This window comes from Bos taurus, chromosome X, assembly GCF_002263795.3.
Source record: "Bos taurus isolate L1 Dominette 01449 registration number 42190680 breed Hereford chromosome X, ARS-UCD2.0, whole genome shotgun sequence".
Taxonomy (NCBI): Eukaryota; Metazoa; Chordata; class Mammalia; order Artiodactyla; family Bovidae; genus Bos; species Bos taurus.
In genome coordinates, this window is record NC_037357.1 from 127,285,214 (window position 1) to 127,297,033 (window position 11,820).

An 11,820-nucleotide genomic window follows, 5' to 3' on the forward strand; every position below is an offset into this window, starting at 1 on the left:
GAATACTAAGATCATGGCATCTGATCCCACCACTTAATGGGAAATAGATGGGGAAACAGTGTCAAACTTTATTTTTTTGGGCTCCAAAATCACTGCAGATGGTGATTGCAGCCATGAAATTAAAAGACGCTTACTCCTTGGAAGGAAAGTTATGACCAACCTAGATAGCATATTGAGAAGCAGAGACATTACTTTGCCAACAAAGGTCCGTCTAGTCAAGGCTATGGTTTCTCCAGTGGTCATGTATGGATGTGAGAGTTGGACTGTAAAGAAAGCTGAGCATCAAAGAATTGATGCTTTTGAACTGTGGTGTTGGAGAAGACTCTTGAGAGTCCCTTGGACTGCAAGGAGATCCAACCAGTCCATCCTAAAGGAGACCAGTCCTGGGTGTTCTTTGGAAAGACTGATGCTAAAGCTGAAACTCCAATACTTCGGCCACCTCATGCAAAGAGTTGACTCATTGGAAACTACCCTGATGCTGGGAGGGATTGGGGGCAGGAGGAGAAGGGGACGACAGAGGATGAGATGGCTGGATGGCATCATCGACTTGATGGACATGAGTTTGAGTAAACCCCGGGAGTTGGCTACGAACAGGGAGGCCTGGCGTGCTGCGATTCATGGGGTCGCAAAGAGTCGGACACAATTGAGCAACTGAACTGAAAGATCCCACATAGAGGGAAGTGGATACACTGGAGCTGAGGCTTATGTGAAATAATCTAAACACATTCTTGATTTTATTTACAATCTACATATTTTATCATCAATACTGATGCACCCCCACTGCCCCATTTTAATATTTCCAAAGTTGAGATGTTTCTAGTGGTTGGTTGTATCTTACAAGTATTGGCAGCCAGATGGGTGGTCATTATCATGTAGTTATTTATGGTACACCAGTTCCATCATTGTGTTTACACTGTTGGCATTTCAACTGATTTATACACTGTTGCTACCACACATGTTAAACTTAACTGGCATTTAAATATCTTCCACAGATTATTCTATGATTTGGTACTGAAATATTAAGATATTGCAAATACAGTTCAGCAGAAAAACAGCATTAGGGTGTACGTCCAATATTAGGAAAAAATAGCTGTCATCGAAAGAGTAATGACAATTCCTCTCTTTTTTTTTTTTTTCAATGCAGTGACCAAGTGCTTTATGGGATCTAGGAAAGAAAGATAATCATAGGTACATGAAACACTGTTACATTTTATTATTCACATTTTTGCAGAAAACTTTACCTACATCTCTCAAGAAAGACTATACCAGCATCAGCATTTGGAGAATTTTTTTCCAAAGTGGCAGCTTGAAAGAAAATCTTGAGAATAATAGTGAAGTGTCATTTTAAGAAATGCTGTATTATTAAAGCTCTCAATGGAACTAAGACAAGATCATATGTATTCTATGGTATAATATAGATACAAACACAAAATATGGACACAGAAATTCTGTGTTGAAAATTAACTTAAGAGTTCAACAAAAGATACATGCACCCCAATGTTCACAGCAGCACTATTTACAACAGCCAAGACATGGAAGCAACCTGAATGTCCAGCAACAGATAAGTGGATAAAAAAGAGGTGGTACGTATATACTATAGAATATTACTCAGCCATAAAAAGGAATGAAATAATGCCACTTGCAGCAACATGGATGGATCTAGAGATTATCATATTAAGGGAAAGTAAGTCAGACAGAGAAAGAAAAATATCACATGATATCACTTATATGTATGTGGAGTCTAAAAAAATGATACAAATGAATTTATTTACAAAACAGAAACAGACTCAAAGACACTAAAAACAAACTTATGGTTACCAAAGAGGAAGATGGGGGAAGGAGGAATAAATTAGGAGGCTGGGATTAAGAGATACACACTACTACATATAAAACAGGTAGACAACAAGGACCTACTATATAGCACAGGGAACTATATTCAATATCTTGTAAATAATAGAAAAATTATGAAAAAGTATATATATATATATAACATTGATACATTTACACACACACACACATATATAACTAAATCACTTTGTTGTACACCTGAAACCAACACAACATTGTAAATTTTAAAAAGTTTGACAATTTGAAAAATCTCTATGAATTAAAGGTTTATTTTGTTAGTATGTCCCTTTTGATGTATGCATAAGAGCAAAGCATTCTTAAAATCTATGTTTAAGATCTAAAGTCTAAAAGTTTCTTTTAAAGTTTCAAAGTAATTAGGAAGCACTATGACATAATTTAATTTGACCCATTTTTCCTTTCTTAGTGTTAAATAAGTAACTTACAACTGATGACATCTTGGATTCAGTGGCAAAGCCTGGAAAACTCCAGGTCCTCCAACTGTCAAATACTTTGCATTTTGTCCATTTATAGAATGCACCCAGTGACTAGAAGAGAGTTGATGAACAAAGAAGAGGAGGAACAATAACTGTTACAAAATGTGTCTGGCATAATTTTTAGGTAATAGCACTATCTATCAGGGAAGGAAGCTGTCCCTTGAGTCTATTTTCAAGTTACTTTGACATTTGCAACTCAAAACTAATCACTTTTTACCCGGTGTCTGAACTTCTGCTGAAAAATTATCAGAGGTATGAACTTGAATTATCTTGATTTGCTGGATGGGATAATTACCTGTGATGATTTTTTAATCATACCTGTGAAGACTCTACAGGAGGCCAAATACAGTTATGAGGTTAACCTTCTAATTACTTTGGTTGTTGTTAAGCAGCAGGTAATCAGATAAAGTGTGGAGGGCAAAGTCAAATTCACCTTCTCAGGCACTGTAATCCACATGTGCCCCACTCCCCCACAGATGGCTGCCAAGTGCTGAAGATTTCGGTCCTCTTACACTACATCCTTTTCATACTGAAAAGGGAATATTTCATGCAAAGATGGGTTCGATAAAGGACAGAAATGGTATGGACCTAACAGAAGCAGAAGATATTAAGAAGAGATGGCAAGAATACACAGAAGAACTGTACAAAAGAGATCTTCGTGACCCAGATAATCACGATGGTGTGATCACTGACCTAGAGCCAGACATCCTGGAATGTGAAATCAAGTGGGCCTTACGAAGCATCACTATGAACAAAGCTAGTGGAGGTGATGGAATTCCAGTTGAGCTCTTTCAAATCCTGAAAGATGATGCTGTGAAAGTGCTGCTGCACTCAATATGCCAGCAAATTTGGAAAACTCAGCAGTGGCCACAGGACTGGAAAAGGTCAGTTTTCATTCCAATCCCAAAGAAAGGCAATGCCAAAGAATGCTCAAACTACCACACAATCGCACTCATCTCACATGCTACTAAAGGAATGCTCAAAATTCTGCAAGCCAGGCTTCAGCAATATGTGAACCGTGAACTTCCTGATGTTCAAGCTGGTTTTAGAAAAGGCAGAGGAACCAGAGATCAAATTGCCAACATTTGCTGGATCATGGAAAAAGCAAGAGAGTTCCAGGAAAACATCTATTTCTGCTTTATTGACTATGCCAAAGCCTTTGACTGTGTGGATCACAACAAACTGTGGAAAATTCTGAAAGAGATGGGAATACCAGACCACATGACCTGCCTTTTGAGAAATCTATATGCAGGTCAGGAAGCAACAGTTAGAACTGGACATGGAACAACAGACTGGTTCCAAATAGGAAAAGGAGTTCGTCAAGGCTGTATATTGTCACCCTGCTTATTTAACTTATATGCAGAGTACATCACGAGAAACGCTGGACTGGAAGAAACACAAGCTGGAATCAAGATTGCCAGGAGAAATATCAATAACCTCAGATATGCAGATGACACCACCCTTATGGCAGAAAGTGAAGAGGAACTCAAAAGCCTCTTGATGAAAGTGAAAGTGGAGAGTGAAAAAGTTGGCTTAAAGCTCAACATTCAGAAAACGAAGATCATGGCATCTTGTCCCATCACTTCATGGGAAATAGATGGGGAAACAGTGGAAACAGTGTCAGACTTTATTTTTTTGGGCTCCAAAATCACTGCAGATGGTGACTGCAGCCATGAAATTAAAAGACGCTTACTCCTTGGAAGGAAAGTTATGACCAACCTAGATAGCATATTCAAAAGCAGAGACATTCCTTTGCCAGCAAAGGTCCATCTAGTCAAGGCTATGGTTTTTCCAGTGGTCATGTTTGGATGTGAGAGTTGGACTGTGAAGAAGGCTAAGCGCAGAAGAATTGACGCTTTTGAACTGTGGTGTTGGAGAAGACTCTTGAGAGTCCCTTGGACTGCAAGGAGATCCAACCAGTCCATTCTGAAGGAGATCAGCCCTGGGATTTCTTTGGAAGGAATGATGCTAAAGCTGGAACTCCAGTACTTTGGCCACCTCATGCGAAGAGTTGACTCATTGGAAAAGACTCTGATGCTGGGAGGGATTGGGGGCAGGAGGAGAAGGGGACGACAGAGGATGAGATGGCTGGATGGCATCACTGACTCGATGGACTGAGTCTGGATGAACTCCGGGAGTTGGTGGTGGACAGGGAGGCCTGGTGTGCTGCGATTCATGGGGTCGCAAAGAGTCGGACACAACTGAGCAACTGAACTGAACTGAACACTACATCCTACAGGTACTGATTGTAGCACCTATGTATCATAAATGGGGAAGATAATGTGCAGGCTTCTAGCATGTAAATGACTGGTCAGTTAAGACTTTTCACCATAATGGCCTTTCTTCAGTTACACCACCATTAAGACAATTTCTTTCTTTTCTTTTTCAGAATTATGACTTTTAAAAAAGCAAAACAACAATACATGCAAGTCCAGTGCTGCTGCTGCTGTTTAGTCGCTTCAGTTGTGTCTAACTCTTTTCGACCCCATGGACTGTAGCCCCCAGGCTCCACTGTCCATGGGGATTCTCCAGGCAAGAATACTGGAATGGGTCATCATGCCCTCCTCCAGGGGATCTTCCCAACTCAGGGATCGAACCCAGGTCTCCCACATTGCAGGCTGATTCTTTACCATCTGAGCCACTAGGGAAACCCAAGAATACTGGAGTGGGTAGCCTGTCCCTTCGCCAGGGGATCTTCCTGACCCAGGAATTAAACTGGGGTCTCCTGCATTGCAGGTGGATTTTTTACCAGCTGAGCTACCAGGGAGGCCCCAAAAAGTCCATTAGAAGTAAATTTTCAGCATTACAATTTCAGACAAATAAGTGCCCACTAATTTTATTTGGCATTATAGTGCTTATAGTAAGAAAATGTCATTGAGAACAGATATGAATAAACTTTCATTTTATAACATACAAATTGCATAGTTTAAGTTTCAAATTGTTTTTGTTACCTTCATAAAGTTGTTTCTGTTATGAGATTGATATTTATTTCCACCTTTGAAATTGTGTTTGAGTATCTTGATTGGGATGGAAGGCTTTATAATTCTCATTAAAATGAAAAGAATTAAAGATTTTAAATTTTAATAGCTTTTCATTTGGCTTTTCAGGGAATTAATGAAGGAATAGATATGTTGATACTTAAGAGTCCTGGATTTAAAGAAGAAATAACTGGACTTCCCTAGTAGCATGGTGGTAAAGAATTTGCCTGCCCGATGCAGAAGACAAGGGTTTGATCCCTGATCTGGGAAGATCCCATATACTACAGAGAAACTAAGCCCGTGCGCTACAACTACTGAGCCCATGTACCAGAATTACTGAAACCTGTGCACCCTAGAGCCCATGCAATGAGAAGCCTGCAAGAGAAGCCACTGCACTGAGAAGCCTGCGCACCGCAACTGGAAAGTAGGCCCTGCTCACTACAGCTAGAGAAAAGTGTGTGCAGCGATGAAGACCCAGCACAGCCAAAAATAAATTCAAAAAATTATTTTTTAAAAAGAGCTCAAAAAAAAAAAAAAAAAAAAGAAAGAAAGAAATAACTTTGCTAATGAGTATATGATACAAAGATATTTCTAGCGTTGAAGTTTCTGGAGATTCCTCAAGACAACCATGAAAGACTAGCCCCAGGCTTGGTCTTGGCTTGAAGCCCACAGGCTTAATACCAAAAGGCTCAAGTGTGAAAGGAAGGGTGTGCCAGGTTCACTGGGATGCTCTTCTAGACCATTTGTTTTCTCTTTTGCCATGATTTACACCCAACTCAGTGGTTTATCTTCTCACCTTTGTATCCCCACTACCTATTTTAGGGTCTTCCACGGAGTCCACACTAAATAAGTATTCACAGATTTTTTCTTTTAAGGCCAAATTTTCCTTAAGTTTTTTAATTATACTTTTTATGTGTAATTAGTAACTCCCAAATTTTCTGCAGAAGAAAACACTGCCAGCACTTGACATGAGAATTTTAAATCTTCAGCTTTAAACAAATTATGTTCATAATGAAGGGGAGCAGAATAACACCGCTAAATATGCCACTTTTGTTTAAGGATTATCTTGAGCCGGTTGTTTTTAAGAAACTGCGAACACAGGAGAAGCTCTGAAAACCCAGCAAAAGTTACTCTTTTGTAAGAGACATTTACATTCCCCCAGGAAGAGGAAGATGACTAAATCGCTAGAAACTCTTACCAATGGATAAGCCACTGACTTAAATCTGCATAACAACCATAACCTTGTTTACTCTGCTTTTCCTGGTAATCTCCCATAAACGTGCTGCAACTCCCCACTCCACACCCCTACTTCCTCCCCCACCCCCCCACCATCTTTCTTCTGTCTTTAGCTAACAAAAGAAAGGTTTTGAAGGTGGTGGTGGCTTGGGCCATTTCAGGAGTTACTCAGTTTTCCTGGGTCTCTCCCATGTATACAGGAGGTCTACATGTTATAAAACTTCGGTTTGTTTTTTTCCTGTTAATATGTCTTTTATTAAAGGAGGTCTCAGCCAAGAAGCTAGAAGGGGAGAGGCAAAATTATTTTTCCTCCTTGTAATATAAACAAAGGGGAATTTAATTATTTTTATTTGGTAATTTTTGCCTTCCTCCGGTCCCATACACCCTTCTGCTGCTGCTACTGCTAAGTCACTTCAGTCGTGTCCGACTCTGTGCGACCCCATAGACGGCAGCCCACCAGGCTCCCCCGTCCCTGGGACTCTCTAGGCAAGAACACTGGAGTGGGTTGCCATTTCCTTCTCCAATGCATGAAAGTGAAAAGTGAAAGGGAAGTCGCTCAGTCGTGTCCGACCCTCAGCGACCCCATGGACTGCAGCCTTCCAGGCTCCTCCATTCATGGGATTTTCCAGGCAAGAGTACTGGAATGGGGTGCCATTGCTTTCTCCGATACACCCTTCTACCTGGATGTAACTGAGCTTGTACAAAATCAAGATTGAGAACCTCCAGAATAAAAGTATTCAAGGAAAAGAAAAGTTATCAATGACACAGGTTAAACCAAAACAGAAAGAAAATTAGTATAAAGACTCATGAGCATATCTCTGAAGACAAATCTCCATATTAGGTCAGTAAATAGCACATTAACTCATCAGAATATTTGAAAGTTTGCTACCAAAAAAAGATAATTTTTCATAAAGCAAAAGGAGACAGGTAACACATGAGCATTTACAAAGCACATGCATTTACCATTATTAAGAGTTTCTAGGGCAGTAAACTGGAGAAGGCAATGGCACCCCACTCCAGTACTCTTGCCTGGAAAATCCCATGGACGGAGGAGCCTGGTAGGCTGCAGTCCATGGGGTCGCTGAGGGTCGGACACGACTGAGCGACTTCACTTTCACGCATTGGAGAAGGAAATGGCAACCCACTCCAGTGTTCTTGCCTGCAGAATCCCAGGGACGGAGGAGCCTGGTGGGCTGCAGTCCATGGGGTCGCACAGAGTCGGACACGACTGAAGCGACTTAGCAGCAGCAGCAGCAGCAGGGCAGTAAACTGAGCAAGCTGAGGTTGACATGAGACATTTTGAGTAGACTGAAAGGCATTCAGGTTTGGGATAACATTTTAGAATTTTTACATACCTAAGGTCACAGTCAACTCTAAAACTGTTTAAAGATGTATTTATTCTATAAAATCTGGACCTTCCTATATTAACAATACCACAAAAGAGTAATATTGATATATTTGAAACAAGTGATCTCAAGAGCTGAGTTACTTTATTGTTTTCATTTTTAAAAAAATCTATTTTATCGAAGCATAGGTGGTTTACAATGTTGTGTACAAAAGTGTGTGTTTTTCTGGTGTATAAAAGTGTTTCTGGTGTATAAAAGAGCTATTTTTTTCTTGGTAAGTTTTATTATGTGAAATGTTTAAATACTTTGGATGTAAGTTGCTTTTCCGTTGGCCCCCAGATTTCTAGTTCAGTGATTCTTAACTTGGGGGTGGGGTTTCACCTTCAGGGGACACTTGGCAAGGTGTGAAAAACGTGTGAAGACATTTTTGGTTACCTCAATTGTGAGAGTGAGGAGAGGGTTGCTACTGGCATCCATTGAAAAGAGACCAGGGAATTTATTTTATTCATTGTTTGATCTCTTGGACCTTTGAACATTGCCTGATAAATTGTTGTTGTTTAGTTGGCTAAGTCTTGACAGACTCTTGCGACCCCATGGACTGCAGCCTGCTAGGCTCCTCTGCCCATGGGATTCTCCAAGCAAGGATACTGGAGTGGGTTGTCATTTCCTTCTCCAGGGGATCTTCCCGACCCAGAGACCAAATTTGCATATCTTGCAACCTTTACCACCAGGGAAGCCTTGCTTGATACTCAGTAGATGCATAATAAGCTTTTGTTGAATAAGCAAGGAAGTAACTGAATGAATAAGCGGATGAATAAAGAATGATACAGTTATTCTCCCTGAGCAGTTTTCATTCACTTAGTTTATACTGTGGTGTTGTTAGCCATCAAAGTCTCTGCAAATGGAATTCGAATCTTAGTTTTCCATAATTCTCTCTACTGCACGAGAAAGATGTGAATATTCCCCATGCACACACACACGCACGTGTGCCCACAATGACAAACAACATGGATAATTCATTCTATTGGAGGGAAAAATCAATCAAGAGTGTTCGTTTTCACTGTGAATATCACCAGGAACAAGATTGTGGTTGTGCATTTCCTGATGAAATGTTTAAGGAGCAGCTATAGATAATTTGAGTCTGTGCCTCCAGATCACAGAAATCAGCAGTCGCTTTAGAAACAGCAACTCTATTTTGTTTCTGTTTGCTTTAATCTCACACCTGAGCTTTACCTGCTGCACTGTCATTTTAAAACTGTTTCCTTGCCAAGGTCAGCAGTGAAATCACTTGGTGCTGGGATCAAAGATTAATCACAGGCACAGCTTTCATTGGGGTAGAAGCAAGTATGGCTACTGTTGACTCTGCAGGCATCAGCAAAAAGCACTGATCTGGGCATTGGGAGTGTGTTAACTATCTAGTGCTGCCTAACAAATTACCCCGAAACCAAGCAGCTTCATAAAATAAATATTTGCTACCCCATGATCTCTGTGTGTCATGGCTTATGGGCATGGCTTAGCTGGGTCTTCTGTCTCGGAGGTCAAAACAAAGTCTGGCTGAGACTGAAGTCCTCTCAAGCTTTGATGGCTTCTATTTTTTTATTTTTTAAATTTATCTATTTTACTTGGAGGCTAATTACTTTACAATATTGTGGTGGTTTTTGCCACACATTCACATGAGTCAGCCATGGGTGTACATGTGTTCCCTATCCTGAACCTCCCCCCACCTCCCTCCCCATCCCATCCCTCAGGGTCATCCCAGTGCACCAGCCCTGAGCACCCTGTCTCATGCATCGAACCTGGACTGGTGATCTGTTTCACATATGATAATATACATGTTTCAACGCTATTGATGGCTTCTAAATTCACTCACAGTTGTGGGTAGGACTCAGTTCTCAGTGGACTGTTGGACTAAGGGCCTCAGTTACTGCATGGCTGTTGATCAGAGGCAGCCCTCATTTCCTTTTCATGGAGGCCTCTCCACAGGGCAGTTCACAACATGGCCACTGGCTTCATCAAAGTCAGGGAGCAAGAAGAGCCAGGCAGAGAGTAAAAGCAAGACGAAAGCCATAGTCCCTTACAACCTAATCCCTGAGGGTGACAATGCATCTCTTTTACCATATTCTACTCATTAGGAGCAAGTCACTAAATCTAGCTGACACTCAAGAAGGCAGTCACACAAGGGTATGAATACCAGGAGGTGAGAATCTGAACTATGGCATTCTGACCTGCCCTCTCTCCCCCGAAAGGTATACTGAGCAGAGAATTATCTAAATTACACTCCATAAGAAGGTTTTAATTTATTTTAGTAATGAAGACTTACGTTTGACTTCAAACTTTTCAATTGAGTTTAGTGAAATTGAAAATTTTGTTAACTCCCTGTTGACTTCCTAGTTTGGAGTGGAAGTCACAGCAGACAATTCAGCTCCAGGATAATATGTTTACTCTGGAACGAGAATGGAGAGTGCCTCACACACATACAAGTCTCCTCTCCAATTAGGAAGCAATGTTTCTATATTTCCCTACTTTTTCTAAAAATATAAATTCTGGCTTACAACGTAATTTCAATAATGTATTACCCTTATAATTAAATGAAGATTCATTGATCCTTTTTTCATCTTTGCTCATTGATATTTTTCTTTTTTAAACCCTTTCAGGGTTCATTTCATCCAGAAAATCTTTTGCAACTTGATTCCTTAGTTTGAGTGATAATTATATGCTTTTGGAGCTCAAAGAGAATTGAGGAAGAGGCTTGCCAATGCAGGAGACACACAATAGATGCAGGTCAGGAAGATCCCCTTGAGGAGGAAATGGTTACCCACTCCACTATTTTTGCCTGGAGAATCCCACGGACAGAGGAGACTGGCAGGCTACAGTCCAGGGGGTCACAAAGAACTGGACATGACTTAGCAACAGCACATGCACACAAAATGTATATATGTAAAGAAGTGATTCCGTGGTGGCTCAGAGGTTAAAGCGTCTGCCTCCAATGCGGGAGACCCGGGTTCGATCCCTGGGTCAGGAAGATCCCCTGGAGAAGGAAATGGTAACCCACTCCAGTATTCTTGCCTGGAGAATCCCATGGACAGAGGAGCCTGGCAGGCTACCGTCCATGGGGTCACAAAGAGTCGGACACGACTGAGCGACTTCACTTCACTTCAAAGAAGTGATAGTTCATGTACCTTTGAGACTGGACCAAAGTATATGTCTGCTTCAAACTTAGTGTCACATTCCCATTTGATGAAATATTCCCCTTTAGGCAGCCCAATGGTTAATATGAATCCCCGCCCTTCTAAGTTTAACACTGTATAGCGGAAATAAGTTTTATTAAAAACTTTAATAAGCCATTCACTGTTTTCTTTTTTTGGCTTGTGGGATCTTAGTTCCCTGACCAGGGACCAAACACCTGAGGCCATAGCAGTGAGACCACTGAATGTCCATCACAGGACCACCAGGGAACTCCCAGTCATTCACCATTTGACATTGTATAACAGGTTTTACATTACCCCAGTATCCCACAAGGTCTTCAAATGAAACTTTATTCAAACACCTCTTGAAAATCTACGATCAAAACAACAAAGTCTATGAACTAAAATAACTTTAGAATCTACTAAAAGTAAACACATTATAAAATCACACTTACTCATTTCACAGTAAGTGGTAATGACCAATCCAGGGAGGAGCCCTCAATTACTTGACAAGTTCCTTTTGTGACTATGAGGGATGTTTTGGGGGTTACTGTGATACAGTGCTTTTTCCTACAAAATTCTCTGCCTTTGGACATTTTTGCAAAAAATGTTTAGCCCAATCCTTTAAAGTCAACAGCTGACAAAGTTCATTTTTTTCTCTTGCTGAGCAGTGGCCTTGCTTCTGTGCATTAGATCAGCTATAAGAGGGCTCACTCATTGTCCATGGGAGAGT